Raw genomic sequence first — 21606 nt, forward strand, 5'->3', positions numbered from 1 at the left:
ACAAAGAGACAACATACTCAAACCTATGGGACACGATGAAAGCAGTGCTAAGAGGAATTTTCAGAGGTTTTGAGTTTGGAAAGAAAAGCTTGAGCAGGTTTGACTTTTAAAGTGGTCCAAAATTGTTCAGCTGTAAAATGTACATATTTCATCTGTGGTGTTTGTTTAGAACTTAGCTTTTTAAAGACTTTAAAAATGCTCAAGATAGCTGATTATCTTTTCAACTTAGCTCTTACTCTTTTGAAAAAAAAAAAAAAGAAGAGGAAGTAGTGACTGCTTAAGGGCAAAAGCCGCAGTATCAAACACACACACACACACACACACACACACACACACACACACACACACACACACACACACACACAGTCTAGGACCAGTTAGGTCACACGTTTTTAAAGCATGTTTTATGACTTTAAAGGCCCGACTTTAAACCTAAACACGTACATGTATGATGTTAGCCTTCACCAGAAGAGCTGGCCCGGGCTTGAATTCCACCTTAACATCCAGTCAGTGAGACCGGCCCACTTCTTAGCCCCTCCTCCCAGTGGGAAAAGACTTTCTTGAAGTCGGAACTGTTTGGGGCTCCTGACTGACTGAAAGCTAGAGGCACCAAGAAGCCTGAGGAGTCTCATTTAACTCTGGGAACTGTAAGCATTCCTCTCCCTGCCTGCTCCCTCTCGCACTCTCCCCAGGTATCTGTGGGCAGCTGCCGAGAAGGAAGGCTGCCACCCCTGATCAAAGCTCACTGCTTTCCCTCCTCTGCCTTTGGGAAAGATTCGCAGAGCCAGCCGGCTTCAGTCCCCTTCTCACTCCCGAGAACTTGCTTTTCTGGGTCCCAAGAGCAGGCTGAATTAAAGGGAGAAATTGTTTCCTTCCGCGGGTGCTGGGAAATTTAGTATTTATAGAGAAGTGACTTGGCGCCTTTGTGTTCCACGTGATGCCACCCAGTGACTCCTGAGGACTCCTGAACTTGAGTATGTTGCTTGACAATGAAAATCCTTAGGGGCAGTTTGGTGACTCATTTGAATTTTAATTGTTAAAAAAGAGTTATGTTAGTGACATATGCAGAGAGCTCTTGGGTATCTAATGTGTTGCTGTGCTATGCGATGGACAATATTGAAAAAACTAACCGTGAACTAACAAGCATTGCTATTTCCTCTAGTCTTTTGGTAACTCGTCTATCCTGACAGGAGAACAGGTCAAAAATTTTCTTGAAAATTTATCAAGTTGCATGATTGAATTTTGAGTGTGAAAACTATTTTAGAACTGGGGCTCGAAGGAAGGAAGGGGGAAAGGCATTTGGTTTTGAAATAACAGTGACTTAACCCATTTAAGCTCTTTACAACTTGTCATTTCACTTTTAAATATATATTCATCACTTCAAAAACTAGCTTAAGAAAAATGCTCCTGCTTTTGGCTGAAGTTTATATTGCTTTTGGTGAAGGGGGTGGAGAGCATTAGAGACATGCCCCTTAGAATGGTTAAATGTTATATCTGGGATTCTAATTTGGGAAAGGGGGGCATATTTTTTTTTGTTTTCGTTTGTTGGGTACATTTGGAATTGCAGTCAAAGAGAGTCACGGGAAATTTAATGAAATAAACCTATTGAGTCTGAAATTATATCCCAGGTGTACTGGACCTTGTCAATGAAGTTGGGTCTTTATTTTTATTGAGCTCAGGAAGAGTTAAATTTTAAATTAGGCAACAATTATGAAATGTCTAGAGAAATATTTAATCGGCCTTTTCTCAAAGTTCTACAACCTTCCTCCATGGGAAACATATTTCAACGAAAGAGAAACTCTCATTCTAACAGTATAAGTTATTTTCATAGCATTTCATATTTATTTTTAAATGGGAAAAATAAAGTCTGACACATATGTCTCAGCCCCTGGTAAAGTTCATGTTTTTAGCACCTTATCTGCCCTCGTACTGTCGCTCAGAAGGCTGAGCCCTGAAGCTGTTTCATTACATACTAATAGACATGTTCCAGGAATTAAAAAAAGAGGAAGACAGAACTTGCAGGGTTCCTTTTCCTCCCCTTCTGTTCACCACCACACCCCCACCATGCTCGTAAATGATATTTCTTTTATCCATTTTCTTTCTCGTCGATCACTGACTCCTTCACAAGCATTTTGGGAACTTTGGAACCCTCCTGGGATAATGTATGTACGCTCTTACAATGCACACAGATTTGAAAGAAAGAAATTCACACATTTGCCAAAGGAAGGAATACTTCCTAAAACTGTAGGCTTTCTGATAATACATCAAAGTTAAGTAGCAAACTAGTCTACTTGTAAGTGTAGGGCTGCCTTGCTGTCCATATTCTAATGTCAATAATCTAGTGTCCACACTGGCAATTGTTCACCAATACTTAGGACCTTGGGGCTGTGAGTAGCCACTTGCCTGGAAAGCAAGTGACATAGATTCTAGACTCAACCCCAATAATAATCAGTCATGAAGTATGAGACTTGTTATCTTTTACAACTTCTGATGAATCTTTTTACTTAACTATAATAAACATAACAGAAATTGATACAAATTTGGATCATGAAGTATATCTGTATAGTCTACTTTTATTTTTAACTTTCTACTTTGTATTTCCCAGACTAATTGTGAGTTTTAATAGTATTGCCTATTGCAAACATAATTCACACCCACTGTCAAAATTTTGTTAAATAATAGAAAATTGCGAAGAACAAAAGAGAAAAAATTACTTATTCTCCTCCAAGGATTAACTTTTAAATGACTTTCATCTATTTATTTACTCTTTTAGTATTGTTGATTATCCAGCTTACAGGGATGTAGAATAGAGAAAAAGGATCCATGGATTTGCATTCATTTATGCTTTTACACATCTTCCTATGTAATATGGACTCTCACTTGTACACTCAGAAAGTTGAATTTAGTATCATTTTCGATGGTACTTTCTCCTGATTTACATGATTCTATTAAGACATGTTTCATAATTATGACTTTATATTTGTCTGTAGTTTTTAGATACTGTAAGTCTCATCTAGAAGTTAGATACCATGTAGTGATTAAAGACTATGTCTCTTTACATGAGCTATGTTCTGTCTGTGAATATACTGGATTGACCAGTAATATGTCATTGAATATTTAGATAAATTACAAGTTTTCATATTATAAGTAATATTTAATCTAGAGCCATTATATTAATGTTTGTATAACTCGTTATGACTCAGTCTTAAGAGTGCATTTCTAGACTTTAACAAAAATTCTACAACTTTCAAGTGATAAGGTCATAAGCGACCTAGTTACTTAATCTCCTTATATTGTTATTTTTTTAGCTGTAAAATAGGAATGAAAATAATGCAGTATGTTGAGGATCCTCAAAACATTTAACAAAATGTCACAGTATACTAGTTACTTTTTGTCATTTTGCTTTTGAAACATATATCCATTCATAAGCAGCTTAAGGTTTTCGAGTTGGCCTACAATTACATTGGATCTACGATTACATTGGATACTTGAATAAGAATACGGAATAAGCAGAGAATTCCATGATTCAGCCACTACAGGAAGACTGCTACCTTATTTACAATTGTATCTCTTTCTTAAAGAAGTTTGGCAAATGTTCGGAATGGTTATTTAGATGTTTGCATTTTCCAATTCTACTTTAATGCTTTCTCCCAGCTTTAACTTTTAGCATGGTGAATTTGAACAGCTATAGCTGAGATCATCAGAGATCTTACGATATCCTCAAAGATTTTGAAGACTCTCAAGGGTCCTGTTGATCCAGATGTAGAGACAGAAGTAGAGACAGAAATCCTATAGACATATCTTTTAGGGGTTTAGTTTCAGTGTTTCGTGGGACTTCCCTTCACAATGTGTGGGAATTCACAAGAACATGAAAGCAAATCACATTCTCATAGACTCATAATTCGCCCAAATTGAGGAAGTGCAAGACGATTCTGAGAAGATTCCCCAAACGTTGTAGGGTCTCTCACAGTTCTGGAGAGATCCAGGCTTACTTAATGTAGACAAGTAGGGCAAAGGCTAAGAGCTGGTTGTGTGACAATCACTCATAAAAAAGTTTTGTAAAAGGAATGCCCATGTTTGTCAATAATGAATGAGCTTAAGTGTTGACCAACTAACTCATCATCTTCTATCTCTTGACTACTGGGGCAACAAAGAGCTGGGGAACTGGGCTTTTTTTCAGAGAAGGCAGCAAATGGAAGATTTCTTCTGATGCCATTACGTGTGTGTGTGTGTGTGTGTGTGTGTGTGTGTGTGTGTTGGGGGTTGGGGCTGCAGCATGCTTTTTGCTGCTCTTGATGCTTAGGCCTCAGTTATTGTTTTCCTGTGGGTGACTTTAAATACACCTATAGCAATCTTAAATACAGTTCCTTCTCTTCTCAAACAAATGCAAATAACTCAATGCTGACTGTAAGCAGTTTTGAAAAGTTGCACTACCAGTTTAATTGCTTAATTAAATCAAATATCTTTAGACAACTCAACAAACACCTGTGGGTGAGCTAAAATTAAAAGATAATGGACAGCCCTCACCTTTTCCTTCCTGCTTGTTAGTACGTGTAGCTGGGAACAGTGTGCGTTCATTTCCTTCATCTTCTATTCTTTTGGCTTCGCCTTGAAGTCTAAAGGCAAATTTTGGACTTTTAGGCAAGAGTAGGTTTTGAGTTAGTACACAAGTGTCTCTAACATGTGTAATTCCAGCATTCTTCTCAAATATAGAAAATTCATGACTCAACGTATTTTTTTTTATTTATTTTGTTTCTACGTATGAGCTATTTTCCCAATCATTTAGTTTGAAAAAAAATATGAGTTCTATTATTATCTTCTGTTTATATAGTGCTATATGGTTTATTAAAAGGTTACATAAGAACTTCATTTATAACTGAGGCTGGTAGTACAGGCTTGTAATCCTAGCTACTTGGAAAGCTGACACATGAGGTTAATAAGTTCAAGGCATGCCTAGGCTACACATTAAGTTGAAGGTCAACCTAGGCAACTTAATGAGATCCTGTCTAAAGGGTTTTTAAAGGTTAAAAAAACGGGGAGAGGTTGGGATGTAGCTTACTGTGGATCATTGCTTGTCAAGCATTCACTAAACTGAAGATCAGTTCCCAATACGACAACAACAAAATGAATAGAAATTCCACTCTTCTTTGGGAGGGTGGTTAATAACTGTGAATTAGCAGAGCAGTTGCTACCATCTACATTTATAGATGTGAAAAGAGAAATTTTGGAAAAATCAATTAGCTTCTCTGTCCAAGCCTGTGTCCATAGCATCCATCCCTAGGGACTGTGTATATTTCATTAGACCAGGGGGTTTGTTCATAGTCCCTGTTTTTTGATGGGCTTTATTTGTGGTTGTCAGCCTCCTCCTACCGGGGTCAACTGAAAAATTGTAAAGGAAGGCAAAGAAAAGTACATTGTCCCACAGTCCAGTTCCATAGCAGATCCACTGTTCTGCCCTTATAACTGGGACATTGCACTAACACTCAGAGTGACTGAGAAATTAGTTTCTGATTTGTAATTTCAGAGTTTTTGAACTACTTAGTATTTTAATCAGATACATATGGCTTTAAAGAAAATAACTCATGATATTTTATCAAAACTGAAATAGACATGTTAAAGAGTGATTTTTATGAATCATGATAATAACTTATTTAACCAAAGGACTTACATCCAGGTAGAAAACAGAGAAGTTTCATAGACTGTTTGGAGTCTTAAGGTTCTTTCCATCACTGATTATGCCAGACAGTTAGTACAAAACATTTACCTTCATTCTTTACAGAACAAAATAAAAAGTTTCCTTTCCCTAGCAATCCGGAAGCTTACAGTAAAGAAGATAGAAGCTCCTTCTCAAGACTTGTAAACCAGTTACACCATGTCTTGGTATGCATATGCATGTCTTGGTATGCAGACACATGTCTTGGTATGCATACGCATGGCTTGGTATGCATATGCATGTCTTGGTGTGCATATGCATGGTCTGGTCACAAGCAATATGCAATAGCTGAGACTTGCATGCTGGGTCTGCAAACATCAGGTCAGCAAGGAGCTTCTGAGTTTCAGTCAGTGAATTGGCACACTTCCTATTTGCCCCACACTTCATGCCCACATCTTTGACAAGATAAGCAAGTTGAATATAGTCCATAATCAGCAAGCTTGTTTTTAACCCCTGGTTGAAATATATTTAATTGTTGGATTGGTGGATCTGTAATTCCAGAAGACACTGCTTGCCTGAGATAGTCTAGGGAAGACAAACCATGTCCTACATTTTTAGATTCTGTTATTTATTTATGAAAACACAAAACCAATTAGTTTGTGGATTTTCTTAACCTGTACTTTATGTGATATTAGGAGACAGATTTAGAGAAATAATTTAGAGCAATTATGTCAGAATTTATAGAAAATCACCTTGGGGGAAAGTGCATCAAGGTGTGCACATGCAGAATGATACAGATCATTCTGTATAGACTCTTTCATCTGTGATTATGATCACTTAATAACCTTCAGCTACTGCATCTACCACAACTTCAAATAGGTTTAATCTCTTTTCCTTCATCTTTTATAAATAAGAAGGAGATGATTTTAAAATTGGCTGAGTTCATGAACACAACTTAACGATTAAAACCTGGCATTTCTGTAGTCCATTAAACAGTATTTTGCTTTCAGTATATAGTGTACATGTCCAAATAATAGCTTCTAAGTATTAATAGACTCTTGATTCTCAGAAGCTGCAGCCAACACATTTTAGAAAGATTTGTTATAGCAAAAAATATAATTTAAAATGGTTTCTTAACCAAAGGGTTAGGTGCAGGGCTTATAATCCCTGGTAGGTAGGTTAGAAATTCAATGCTTCTGTACAGAGTGAGTTCAAGGCTGGCTTGGTTAAGTTAGTGAGGTCATGTGTCAAAGTGAGTAGTAAGACAATAGTGCTGGACATAGTTCAGTGGTAGTGTGTTGCTGAGCCTGTGCAAGGTCCTAGTATCAAAACTAAAGAAATAAATATCAAAATAAAAGGGCTTCATTTAAAACTATTAAATGGTTATTATAATCTGTCACTTAGTATTTATTTTCTGAGTTAGCAATAAGCAGAGATTTAAATTTAGAAAATGTAAAAGTTTGCAATAAGTTAAACAGAACTTCCCCACATTGTCTGTAGTGATACCTCTCTCGTGTCAAGGACCAATGATGAAATGGTCCACGTAAGAAGATGTGACTGGCAAGAGGAAGGAGGTGAATAGAGTGAAGATAGCATGGCTCACACTGGCTCCTGACAGAGAATAGCATTTGTAAAGGAACCTGCAAAGAAGCAACCAGAAAATTAGATGGGAAACCAGATTCTGGGATAATATCATGGAAGCGTGGGAAGGATGATTATTCCAGAGGAAACAAAGGCTGAGTAGCATGAGGGTGCATAAATGACCCCTATGTTAGAGAAGGTGGAGGTTGTTCCTGATGGTTACCAGGTCAGTCTTGGTGAGCTAATGCAGACAGACGAGAGGAGAAAGTAGAAGTGGGGTGGCCGTGCCTGAAGCCAGAGGACAGTGCAGATCTGGGACAACAAGCAAAGGATCTCTTCTGGGGGGAGCCAGGACCGGTGGAGACTATAGCAGCTTTGAATAATCTGATTGAAGTTTGATGGTTCAGGAAGGAAAGTCTTTGCCATCAGTGTAAAGTCCTTATAAAGGTAAGGATCTCTCCTTCAGAGCCATGTGTGCCAGATCTGTGGAGGAGAAGGAAGGCTGCCTCTCCAGTGAGGGACTGCCACATACAGGGGAGTCCTAACCAAGAGAGTGTAAGTGGGTGAGATCCCGGAGACTGAGAAGGATGCCAGGCCACTTCCAGGAGTGGGGATGGAAGCTTTCCTGAGACCTTAGAGGCTGCAGTGTTGGTCGAGAGCCTCTTCAGGTTCTGAGGATGAGACTCGAAAACACAACCTCTGACTGGCTATGGATTCCACTCTAGCTGTAGATGATAGGTCGAAGATGCTCCGTAGAACGTGTGTGTCTTCTGTTGTTTTTGTTTCTGTCTTTTCCAAAAAGGAGAGGGAGGAAAGAAGGAAAGAAGGGAGGGAGGAAGAGTAGAGGGGAGAAAGGAAGGAAGGAAGAAGGAAAGAAAGAAGAAAGAAAGGAAAAGAAATTGAAAGCCTTGAAAATAAAATAGTGCATTAAGCAAAACAAAAACCCAAACTGGACCAAACCCTACACAGAAATTGGAATACATAGAAACCCAGGAACTTTTAGGACTCAGGTCTCTTGAGGCAAGTTAGTTAGTAACAGGCAGGGTGTGTCACACGTTGGCTTGCTTTCCTGCAGGAAGGAATGGAGCCTTTGTTCCTTTCAAACCCCTGTTGGACTCCATGCCTCTTTCTACACTTCACTGGATCTCAATGACTTTTTACCTGTTCCAAGAGGCGACGTTCTGGAATCTGTTTTCTTCATGTCCTAATTGGTGGGATTGCTGCTGAAGTTGGTTGCCTCCTCTGTGTCTCCTGCTGGTTCCCAGGGAAGTCCTTAGGTCTCACCTAGCACAACATCAGCCGTTTGTTCGCCACTCCAGTTTCTGAGGAAAATTGAAAAATTATTATTATTGCTTATTATTTATTATTTTAAGATGGACACTTAGGGCTGGAACTGACTATTTAGACCACTGTGGATCCTTGGTTTCCTGGTATTGGGATTACAGGCATGATCCAGCATACCTGGCTTTCTGAGTATTAGTGTATCTGATAAGACAGTCTAGAATTTGATTGAACTGATGCAATTCTGCAATACAGTGTTAGAAGTTAGCCCAGCAGAAGATTAGCATGTGTGAGGCTCCGGTCCCATCCCTAGTAATACAAAACCAAACCAAACCAAACCAAACCAAACCAAACCAAAATCATGTTATGTCTGAGACACTTAGTAATAAAACCATCATAAAAAAGAGGATTTTTCAGAGTCCTACTGCCAGGATGTCCTTTTATAACCGAAAAATTGTTTTTGTTTTTTTAATCTACAAGTCACTTCACATGCTTCTTTTTTAATTACTAGCATCTTAAGGAACAGCTGGCTATCATAAGCCCAGTGATAGGTTCTTTCCACCCCAGACAAAAACAAAATTGAAATATTGACTCACATATTTCTTCAATGCTAAAAAGTAAGTCACATTTTTTCTTAAGTCCATTAGCCATTTTCATAAATTCTCTTCCCATCAAAGAACCTTAGTTCAGAACTAATTAGAGTCAGTCTGAGGCACTCATGCCGGCTCTCATGTAAGAAGAGGGGACACTGTCAGAGGCTGTGAGTTTGCTCCTGGCTGCACTGCCCCATCCTGGTCTTCCCTTCTTCCCCCTCCCTCCTTTTCCTCTCTCTCCTTCCCTTCCTCCCCCTCTCCCTCCTTCTCTTCTCCCTCCTTCCCCCTTTTCCTCCTTCCCTTCCTTCCCTTTTTCCCCTTTTCCTCCTTCCTTTCCCTTCCTTCCCCTCTCCTTCCTCCCCTTCCTTCCCCTTTCCCTCTCTCTTCTCCCTTTTCCCCTCCTTCCCCTTTCCCTTATTTCCTTCCTTTCCTTTTCCCTCCTTCCCCTCCTCCTCTTTTTCCTCCTTCTCTCTCTCCTTTCCTTTCTTCCCCTCACTCCCCTTCCCTTCCTTCCCCTTTCCCTCCTTCTCTCCTGCTGTCATGACAGGTCAGGAAATGGACAGTCACTGTGTACCTCTCTTCTTGTTTCGCCCTCGTCTCTTAGGTTATGACTTAGTTACAGTCAGCCAACTTCCTCATCTGCAAAATGAAGGGGAGTGCCGAGCATTATTTTTGTTAATTTTATATTTTAAAAAGCATCAGGAGACGCTCAACTGAACCCCGACAGATTGACTAATGCCTTTAGGGCAACCTTCTAGCTCATGCACAAAGGCTGAGGGAATATACATTTGCTATTCGGAGGCAATGACAGTGATTCTAACTCACCTAATTCAATCTATTGTTGTATAGTAGCAAATATTCAAGGCGTAGTACAAGTGCCTATGGTGCCAGCAGAGGACGGGGGCACAGAGACAATGCATAGTGTATTGTTTTACTCTTCATAGTTCTGGGAGTCATTCTGTCCTCAATCATTATATCAAATTTAGAACAATGCTAGTGTTCTTCAGAGGCAACACGCCACACGTAATATTATTTAATATTCATAGACTGCCACAGTACCATATTGTATCAGAATTGTTTCCCTTTGCAATCTGATGGTTTTATTAAATAAATTTAACCTCATGCTGTATCACAGAGTTTGTAACCTCCATTAGACTGTTACCAGGATACACAACCAAAAGGCAATTAAGAGTATCTTCTTCAAAAAACAAACTTTGTCTTCATAAACCCCTTAATCCTGCAAAAGACCGGGTTTGTTTCTCATTTCAGAAGAGAACTGGCATTCACAGTATTTAGAAGCACATCTCTAAAACCCGTTACATCTGAGAAGAGAATCACGACCTTGAACCTTATTTCACGTTACATGATCCTGAACAGAATAAATATACATAGATTGTGGCCGTCTATGTATATTAAATACTTCTTAAGAGTGGCTTGGTGCCTCTGAAGCACACACCAACACTGTTTTAAATTTGATCCAATATTTTTGAGGACAAAATGACCCCCAGAACCATAAAGGGTAAAATGATAGAAAATGCATTCTGTCTACGCTGCCGTCTTCTGCTGGCGGCACCGTAATGCATTTGTGCTACACCTTGACTGTGTGGGTGTTATAGAGTGATGGATTGAATTAGTTGAATTAGAATTATTGTCATTCCCTCCAAACATCAAATGTATATTTCCTACAAGCAAGGTCAGTGTCCTAAGCTACCAAAATAGTTGCTGTTCAAAGCTGTTTGAAAAGCAGAGTGGGAAAGAGTTCATCTAGAATCAAAATGGCTCCCGCGAGCCAGTTCCTCCTGTCAGATGCATTTTCCAGGCAACTTTGCCTGAACTCTTAGTCTTACAGGAAAGATGGAGCATTCCCTGAAGGGCGATTATTAGTAAATCATGGGTAGAAAATAAAACAAAACTCAGCAGTTAAAGAGGGACTGGAGTCCTCAGCAAAGGAGCCTATTTGCACCTTCCAGTCGGTAGAGAAACCACAGGCGTAGCCTCAAGGCACCGCTTATTTCTTGGTACTTCCTTAGATGTGTTTAACTAGTTAACACTGACTAAATTACCTGGTCAGTTTCTTTAAGGGACAAGACAGAACATCCTTATATTATCTCTATTATCTAAAAACGAATGTTGCGTATTTTCCAACCAGCAGTGTAATGCTATTTCATATCGGTATGAGTGACAGAGGTTTCAAAAACATGTAATATTGTAAATAAACAACTTTTAACTATGGCTCAAACATAGGAAAGTATAAAAGATGAAATAAAGTGTAAAGTTATTTTATTGAATCAGTCACATGGGGAAATTCAGTTACAACTTTTTCTTAAATTCATACATTGAATCTACACCACACCTCCAAACTAGTCACTTAGTTACTAAACATATTGGCCAAACTAAAAGGCAAATGTATATACATTTCATCTTAATTTTGATTAATTCTAAAAGTCTTTCCTGTACACATTGAGGTGTAAAGAAGGAGAAATGAGTATAGGGCTGTCCCCCCTGCGTGGCTCGGCTTGTCTGTTCCTTAGGCTGCAGCTTATAAGTGCACAGTGATGACTGGCGTGATAAGAGTATTTCCTCCAACTTCAAAATTTTATGACTCTAAAATATAGCCCGAATGGCCACTTGCTTAGGTGCAGGAATGGAAAATAACAGCCAATCTACATGTCAAGGGAAGAACACGAGAAAGCTGGCCGGGGACTGAGGAGATTTCTGCTTTGTAATTTACCATGGAACTGGCAGGCCTGTTTGTCCGCTCTGAGGTGGGCAGGTTCCTCTGATTGAGGGCTTCCTAGTGGCAAGGTGGCGTAGGCAAATACAAGAGTGGAGCATTAAGTAGTGTGCTGCGTTCATCTATATGGAATGCTTGGGGGTGTACATGGCAGCTTGCTGAATGGCCAGATGGGGTGGTTGCCCTGAGGGAAAAGGTGCTGTGCTGCCTTCTCACCAACAGCCTGGCTCAGTGGTTTTCTCAAAACAGCCAGGCTGTCGGCATTCATTGTCTGTCTCCTGCTGGAGTGATACCCAGCCATTCACACTCCGTCCTTCATCGCTGGATTCGGGACTGCTAAGCCTATGCTGCTTTCAAGGGATGATTAATTTAAAACAAGATCAGTCAGGTGGGCCCTAAGACAATAACATAATAGGAGAATACCTAGGTGCTGTCCTAACAGAAAATTTAAACACACAGACATCCCTGGGAAATATGGGAAGAGGGAAGAGAGGGGCTTGATGAGGAGACCATCACCATAAGCAAGCAAGGGATGCTGGAGCCCAATATGCAAAGTTTTGGTTTTGGACTTCCAGTTTCTAGAACTGTAAAAAAGTGAATGCTGCTCACAAAGTTGTGGCCTTTCCTTCCTCCCTTTCTTCCATCCTCTCTCTTTCCTTCCTTCCTCCCTCCCTTCCTTCCTCTCTCTTCCCCTCCTCCCTTCCTCCCTCTGTCGTCCTTTCCTTCCTTTCTTTTTTTTTTTTTTTGAAAAGATAACATTTCTATCCTGTTACTTTCTTGCTGAGACAACTATGTTTCTTTCTTTTTCCTTTTTTTCTTCTTTTTTTTGGGAGACAAGTTTCTCTCTGTCACTTCGGTGCCTGTCCTGGAATTCACTCTGTAGAACAGGCTGGCCTCGAACTCACAGAGATCTGCCTGCCTCTGCCTCCCAAGTGCACCACCACTGCCGAGTCAATAACTATATTTCTTAATATGTAATTTTCAAATGTTTGGGATGTCATGTCTGTTAAAAATTATGTTTATTTTGTGAGCATATGTGTGTGTGTGTAGATATTGCTTATGTACAACAGCTGTGCTCTGTGTGTGTGTTTGTTTAGATACTGAGTACAACTTAGGAGCGTTGGTTTTCTTCCTTCCAACCATGTAGGTCCAGGTATTGAACTCAAGTCGTCAGTGTTGGCAGCAGTGGCTTTGCACTCTGAGTCATCTCGCTCGTCCTTTAGGATTTTATTTGCTGTGTCACAATGATGTAGAAAGAAAGAATTGCAATGAGGCAGGTCTCAGTTCTAGGGTTGGCTTAGTCCTGTTAATGTTTCATACTGTTTGAGCGAGGTATTTTTATATAACATGGAGATAGAGTTTAAGGTTTCAGTTAGACCAGTTATTCGGTTTTCTAAACCTAGTTTGTTTTAATCTCAAAAATGTTAATGACAATTACTATCTTGTTAAGAAAAATAAATTAGATAGTATGTGTACATTATTTAACAGGTATCTGGGAAATGATTAACAAGTATGTATTGATCTCTTTTCTTTTATTTATTTATTTTTGTTTATTTGCTTTTCAAGACAGGGTTTCTCTTTGTAGCTCTGGCTCTCTTAAGAACTCACTTTGTAAACCAGGCTGGCCTTGAACTTACAGTGATCCTCATGCATCTGCCTCCCCGAGTGAATGTATTAATCGTATTGTAACTTGTTATGCCATGTTTTGTTGATATCCCTGAGAGGCCTACTCTTTTCTGAACAGAAACTGTGGAGGAAGGATTTGGGGAAGACAGGAGGGAGGAGGGAGGATGCAAGGAGAGGAGGGAGGGAAGACTACAGAAGGGGTGTATGGTATGAGAGAAGAAAAAGAAAAAGAAAAGAAGGCACAGAAAAACAGTTCAAAATATTTAAGTAAACATAAAGTGAAATCAGTTTGATCAATCTATCACAGGTTTAATTGAGTTTAATATGGGAAAAATTAGTGCTAAAACTAGTAACTGCTTATATATGGATTGGTTTGTTATTCTAGAGTCTATGAATAGGGAGTTCTTTTATGTAATTCCAGCATATGGCTTCATCTATAGTCTGGGTAGTTTCCCCAGTTTACCATGAAAAGTCCTCATTGGCCTATTCATCCTTTCATCAAGAGAAAATAATCAGTCCTCGTCCAGCTAGAGAACTGGGGGAGGAAGCATAGTGTTCCCCATGTTGTTCAGAGTCAGGGCCACCACTGTGTGAGGAAGTATCTTGCTTGTGTTGAGCTATCACTTGGAGATAGATGCTTGGATCTGAGCTAGAAGGTACATGAGGAGGGTTTCCCTCACAGAACATTTATACAGAACACGAGTGTCAGGAAGGCAGTGCCAGGGAGAGCCTCAGCTGAGTTGGAGAGGTTTTAGTGTCGAGCCTTTACCTCATGGAAACATTTCCTTTCCCCCTTCCTGTGTATAGTTTGTGTGTCTCTGAGGTCTCATTTTAAGCCACTGGACTCTGTTCGTTCTCTGAAACTCTGGCGTGGGCTCTGTATGTGGTTGTGGGTTTAGAGTGAACATTTAGAAAGGCAGATATGGGAGTTTAGGAAGAAGCTTAGAGACCTAACAGAGAAATTCGAGAGGAAAAAAAAATCAGTTCCAAAGAAAGAGCATGGGTTCCACCACATGGCACCAGGTACCTCCCTATGACTTGCTAAGCAGGCCCTGTAGCTATGCACCTGTGTACCAGGCTTTCTCTTTCGTTTGGACCACCAACCAGCTCCAAATCATGACACAGAGATTTCTTGTTAGTGATAAATGCTCGGCCTAGTTTTGACTCATTTCTGGCTATCTCTTTTAACTTAAATTAACCTGTTTCTGTTCATCCACCTTTTGCCTCCCAGCTTTTGGTTTTTCTTTCCGTGTATCTTATGCTACTTCTCATTTCAGGCATCTTGTACTGGGCATCTCACTCCCTTCCTTCTTCTTCCTTAACTTAGATTTCTCTTCCTATTTATTCTCTCTGTCTGGTAGCTCCACCTATCCTCTCCTGCCTATCTATTGGTCATTCTGGTTTTTATTAGACCAAATCAGGTGCCTAAGGCAGGCAAGGTGAAACACATGCAGCACATCTTTACATAATTAAACAAATGCAGCATACCAAAAGTAACAAACACACCTGTACACAGTTAACCTAATATTCTGCAGGATGAACATTTTTGATTAGTTAAAACAACTTCCACAACATGCCTGGGCTGAGAAATCCAACTAGTTGATAACCGGTGCTTGAGTCTGGGAGTGCACATTTGTTTCCTACTAACCAAAGAACCTCCCAGTCTTTCTATGCTAAAGTCACATGGCCTGGGGGACATTTCTTATACAGGTCTCATACATTTAACTACCTTTATTTGCTTGTTTTGAAACAGGTACTAGGTACCCTTGGCTGACCTGAAACCCTATGTAGACTAGGCTGGCTTCCAACTCAGTGAACCACCTGCCTCTGTCTCCAGAGTGCTGAGATTAAAGTCATGTGCTACCATGCCTGGTGCATTTATCTATTTTGATTCCTTTTGTTCTTCATTTTTCTCTGCCTATGGGTGATAGAAAGCTTTGCTTGGCTTTAGTTAAAGAAGAAAAGCATCATCCAAGTCATTCAGGAACAGAACTTCAGCACCGCCTGAGTGGTTATGTATGTCTGGGAAGGATGCTGAGGGACACAGGGCCAGGGGTTTTTGTTTTCCAAAAACCTATTTATCCAGCATAATGGAGAAAACTGTGGTTCCAGCATCAGACAAAACAGTGGCCAGTGTTTTTACTTTTTAAAAAAATAGTGGAATAGATCTTTAAGCACTTTGTATTTTTTATTAAAACCTCATCGTTGATCATAAGGAAAACATACCATCCTTGTAATAGTTGCTTAACAAACTGACCAGCTCCAAACTTGTCAGAACTCTCCACAGAGCCAAACGCCTCTCACAGAGTTGAGGCAGTTTTGGAAGAGCATCAGTGTTGCAGACAACAATACATTATCTTATTCATTTCATTTGCTTGTGGTTTACATACATTTGCTCATTTTATTCTCCCAGTGAGTCTGTGAGGTAGAGGGCCACTTCCTCATTTTATACAACAGAGTGAATAGAGGGTTGGAGTGGCAGAATGGGAGAGTGGGAGAGGGAGCAAGCAAGCTCTGAGAAGGTGGCACTGTGTTCTGAAGCCTTATGTCACTGCCTAGGAAGTGTAATCCCTTTCCTTCTGGCCACCAGATGCCACAGCTTTAATGGTAACTATCTTCTCCCCCCTCTGCAGACAGACAGAAGTGACAAAGCACTTCAGACTAACTTTGTCATTTTTGTTCACTCTTTCTGAGAAGCCTGTGTTGCTCTGACATGACTAAATTGGCTTTGATCAGACATTATGGTATTAATCACTCGTTGAAAGCCACCAGTTGCATGGCACAAGCGTGTGTGTGTTGGGAAAGTGGATCTAAATTCTCCTCCTCTCAGTATTCTGGAAGTCTCTAATTATAGGGCACAGAAGAAAAGGGGAAAAGCAAGACAAAAAAACCCCAGTCAAACCATGAGCTTCATGTCTCTTACTGCACACTTGGCAGATAATTTTTTTCTCAGGAAGACCTGCTTATTTAGCCTCGCTAGAAGAAATGAGGGAAAACCTTCTGTTTTATGAACACTCACTGTAATGGTTGTGCAACTTAGTTGTAGTAAGATTTCCAGGTCTGAGCTAATTGTGGGGGTAAAGGCATTTTTTTGAGTGGTTAGTATGGAGAGTTGGGCAGAGATGTCTTAATACCACAGAAACCTAAAGTATCTGCTGCCATTACCGTCAGTGGTAGGAGGGGAGAAGCCAGTGAGTGGAAGCTGCTGCCTAACCAGAACTGCAAGTGGGGTCACTGACAGTAATTACACCCCGAGGAAAAGTGACCATATACTAACCAGGGTCCCTTGGGACAGCTTTGATAGTTCCTGGAATGAAAATTGTGTGTAAAATGAGGTCTACTGACATTTCTTTTTACAGATAGGGTCTCACTATGTAGCCCTGACTGACCTTGAACTTACAGATCCACCTTCCTTTGCCTTCAGAGTCCCGAGATTAAGGGCATGCATCACCACAGCCCCCATAACATGCACTAGATTTTAAAATAAACTAGACACAATTAAGATAAGAAATCCCTAAACTGTTACGCAGAGTTCTGTGTGCCTATTACTAAGTTCCCCCTCACCCATCATATAGAGCCAAAGTAGACTGTCAAAGCCAGGACACTGACATCAGTGCAGCATTACAAAAATATTATAATACTCAAGTACTACAGGCTTTATTCTGATTTTTACAATCCTCACAATTATTCAGTCTGAAAGCCATTGACTTTTAACTGGAGGTCAAATCTTTGCTGGGTTTTTTTTTTTTTTTTGAGAGATTATCTCACAATGTGGGTATCCTTTATTTTTTCATTCATCCATATGTTTATTTTTAGGCTTTTATTAGTGTATATAATGATTTGCTTCACTGTTCCATCTTCGAACATGTTTATAATGTGTTTGATTGTAGTCATTCCTCATTACCTTTCATTGTTTTTTCCTGCTTCAGCTGGTCCCTTTCTTTTTGATGACTAGTACGTGTACTCCCTTGTACTTTCATGTTTTATTGTTTTTGTCTTTTTCTGTGAACCAATGGATTTCATTAGAGTTACTTATAGGAGCATGGGGGAAGGGCTATTTACAGAACCATGGGAAACTGACCAGTGCTTACACTACTCAAGAACGTGCCTCTCCTCTACTACCTACTAGGTGGCTGTAGGTTCTCAGAGAGGAGCAGGGCCTCATGAACCCCATTCTGCTCTGTGACAAGATGTTCCTGTCCTGATCTTGTGTGTGTCTTGTATAGGTTATCATAGATGCGGAGAATTCAAGAGGATAATGGCCATTCATGCCCAAAAGACAGCCTTCCACACACTCTACCCCTTCCTCTGGCTCTTCCGTTCTTTCCTTCCTCTGTTTTGCAATGTTCCCTAGCCTTTGGGAAAGGTGCTATGGATGGCTGAACATTCAATGATGCCTGACACTTAGCACTTTGACCAGTGGTGAATTTATACGTCATCTCTACTCATTGAAAATGGAAGCTACTTAATCAAAGCTGACACCAGCACTATCTGTGTGGATAAATATAAATATTGGTAAGACAATTTGATAAACTATCATGTCTACTTATGAAACCAAACCAAACCATGTTGTCATCCCCATCAAAATCTGTAGCCTCACCAACCACTGGCTTTTGATCATGTTTACAGTACCAGACGTGACTTCTTTCCTATGGAGCAGACCTCAAATCCAATTAGAAAGTATTTGATTACCCCATAAGAGTCATGTCACTATTGTGCCTTGCCTGTTGGTCATACAGCACACAGGGTCCATAACTGAGTGAGACTATTGATAATTCTTTCCCACCAGCCCAAGAACCGGCACAGTATCTTTTAAAGCTATGAAAACTAGCTTGCTAGAAGGAAGAAGCATCCCACTCAGTTCCAACTTGAGTTCTCTTTGTTCTGTTTCCAAGAATGTGGTACCTTCAGCAACAGGAACTTATGATTTAGTTCTGCAGGGAAACCAATAGCAGATACAATAGCTCACAGGCTTCTCTCTAACCAGGCTGATCTTGAAACTTTAAGTCTCCTGACTCAGCCTACCAAGTGTTAGGTTTACAGATATGTGACACCTCTTCTAGTTTCACATTGATTATTAGTAGAAATCGGGTTGGCTTTCCATCTGCCATTGTGGTTTCTGTTTTTCTACATCTCATTTCTATATTTGCTGCTCCCTGCACTCTGTAGTCTGATGATCCTGTTTTGAGGAGGGGGTAGGTGTCTGGTGATCCATTTAAATGATATTGTTAATATTTCAATGATAATTTGAGTGAATTTGTTAGTAGTTCTAGGAATTAAGCTATAAGTATTAATTTATTACAGTCTTCTTCATGTAGCTATTAACTTAGTTCTGTAATTTCCATGTAATTTGTGCTATTGTTTTCCAATATAATGTATCTTCATGTGTTATAAATCCAGTGCTATAGCATTGTAATATGTTCCTATAAAACTCATGCCTCTTACAAACTGTAGGGATAAAACTAAAAATTTATAGACTATTTGATATTATCCTATATTTTTCTGAGACTGGTATTCTTGATTTATTCCTATGGGTTCAGACTCGTTGGTGTCTTTCCCTTGCTCCAAAATAGCTACATTTATCATTTCCCTCTCTGTGTTATAATTTTCATGGATACATATGAAATCTATATACTCACAGCCTCTTTAAATTAGCACAGTGTAATTTTATCATTTTGTGGAATAAAGATAAAAAGAAGATATATTTGTCATTAAACGTTTTAACTTTATTGGTCCTTTCTTTTTCTTCGTGCGAATTTGTGTTATTGCCTACTGTCAATTCTTTTCAACCTGAAAAGAATTGACTTTACTATTCTTGTCTCCTCAGCCTTTTTCCCCTTCCCTCAATCCCTCCTTCTTCCCTTCTTCTCTCCCTTCTTCTCTTCCTCCCATTCTCCCTTCTTGTTCTGACCCCAAAGCCTCATGCCTGTTAGACAAATGTCCTAATACTAAGCTGCATTTCCTGTCCTTTAACATTTTACAATTGTTTTTAAGTTAGCACGCAAAATAATGGGTTTCCTCATGACGTCTTCATTTATGAGTCATTATACTTGGTCCCATTATTCCCCCTCCCACTATCCCCTCCTAACTGGTTTTCTTTTCTCCATCAGTAAATGTTCCCTTTTCTTTTCTTATTGTATGTATTCCATCACCCTCTTTGTTTCTCACCTCCTGTAAGGTTTCTTCCTTCTCTTTTCCTGATAAACTAGAAAGTTTCTGGACACTAAACACACTTCTAAACACCACCCCCATACACACAGAGTTTAAGGTTCAGGTTCTGCATCTTTTACTAGTTTATTTTGGATATATATACATTCTTTGTTTACTACTATGCTGATATATTTGTTCATATTTCTGAAAGATAGTTTGGTGACTATGATGTTTGGTGTAATAGTTTGATTTTTTTCAGTACTTTGGACATGTGGTTTCCACTGCCATCAGAATGCTATTGGTTCTGATGAGAAGTCAATTGTTGATCTTTGATTTTCTCATTCATGAACAGCTATTATTTTCTTGCTCTTAAATTTATTCTTTATAATTTTTGAATTTCAATGATTTGGCTATGTGTCTTGGCATCGGTCTTCTTTGTGTTAATCCAGTTTAACACAACTCAGCTTTAGTGATATGTTTTAAAATCAAAATCAGGGAAATTTCAGTCAATTTTTTTTTTTGCTATTTTTTTCTTCTCTTTCTCCTTGGGAATTTTTGTTGTATGATTCACACTGTTTTTGTGTCCTATTAAAATTTATTTATTTGCTTTTAAGATCATGTTATTTTTATGAAATTTATTTGTTTAGTGTATTTATGTGTGTGTTCCAAGGAGTTTGTGTGGAGTGTGGAGGACGTCAGAGAACAGCAAGCAGGAGTAGGTTCTTCCACCATGTGGGCCTTGGGGTTTGAACTCAGGTCTTCAAGCCTGGGTGGTGCCTTTACTAGGTGAACCAGCCTTCCTATGGCCAATTTTGAAAATGACTCTAGGTTGCACATCAAATTATATATTATGCAAATTATATATTATGGTGTCTTTCAATTCTGATATTTCTTAAGGGAAAGTTATTGCTACTGTTTGTAGTGATATTTTATTTGTATTTTAGTAAATAAACCTTGCTGAAGATCAGAGAGTAAAACAGCCCCACTGGTCAGCCTTACAGACCAGGCAGTGGTACTACACACCCATTTATTCCCAGTAGCTACACTAGTTTGCCAGAGAAAGCAGGCAGTGTATGCCTTTAATCCCAGCCGTAGAGAGGAATATAAGACAGGAGGAGACAACTCTCAGACACAGTCTCATTCTGAGATTCATGGAGGCAGAATCACCACTTTGAACTGAGGCAGAGGTAAGAGCCAGTGGCTGGTTGTTTTGCTTTTCTGACTTCAGGTTGAACCCTACTTTCTGTCTCTGGATTTTTATTAACCATGCTGCAACTGTTGATTTGTTTTAGTGACCTCAATTTATTACCCACCTTCTTTCTTTTATTTTCTGTGTTGTTTTCCCAGGCTTCTGTCTGGGTTAGCAAGGCTTAGTTGTCAGCCAGTGTTTGGCAAAGATTAACTTAAGTATCTTAAAAGAGCACATCTCTGCTATGATGTCTGACTTGCAATGCTTTCTAAGTTCAGGGAGTTTATAAGTCCCTGTCTACTTTTTCTTCTCTGTGTGGGACCCTCACATAGCATATCTATGCTCACCTTCTTTCAGCACATCAGGTCTCTCTCAACCAACCTTTCTCTCTCTGTTTTGTTGGGGGTTGTGCATGGAGCCTCAGACATGCCTCTGTTTGTCATTTTTAACTTTCTGGATGGTCTATTTTCTTGTCCCCAATAGTGTGGATCCCATGCTAGTATAAGAATTATCTGGTGTTCTGTGATCTTTTCTTTCTCTGACAACTTCTGGGGTGTGGAATTTTCCATGTTCTGCCAAGTTCTGACCAGCAAGGTTGCTGTGCGTTCTCAAGGCTGCCCTGCCTTCCTGGTTGGAACTTCATGCTGAGGAACTGGGGAGGGCAAGGGCAAGGCCTTCCTAAAATGTCACAGACCTCCATTGTCCCTGATTCTTGGTAGACTGGAAAAATGCTGTTCATTTGTCCTGTGTTCTTTCATTAGTTTCAGGGTTCTTAAGTGATTGGTTGTGACATTTCTGC

The 21606-nt window shown here is 39.7% G+C and overlaps 1 protein-coding gene across 1 annotated transcript in view; it reads left to right on the plus strand.

Annotated features, from left to right (window-relative positions):
• The first annotated feature begins 545 nt into the window (after positions 1-545).
• Positions 546-21606, plus strand: part of Pla2g4a (phospholipase A2 group IVA) — a 144014-nt gene continuing 122953 nt past the window's right edge. Inside the window, exon 1 of the mRNA XM_057769913.1 lies at positions 546-647. The gene's annotated coding sequence lies outside the window, so the exon portion shown is untranslated. The remainder of the gene's footprint in view (positions 648-21606) is intronic.

This window comes from Chionomys nivalis, chromosome 5 (genome assembly GCF_950005125.1).
Source record: "Chionomys nivalis chromosome 5, mChiNiv1.1, whole genome shotgun sequence".
NCBI lineage: Eukaryota > Metazoa > Chordata > Mammalia > Rodentia > Cricetidae > Chionomys > Chionomys nivalis.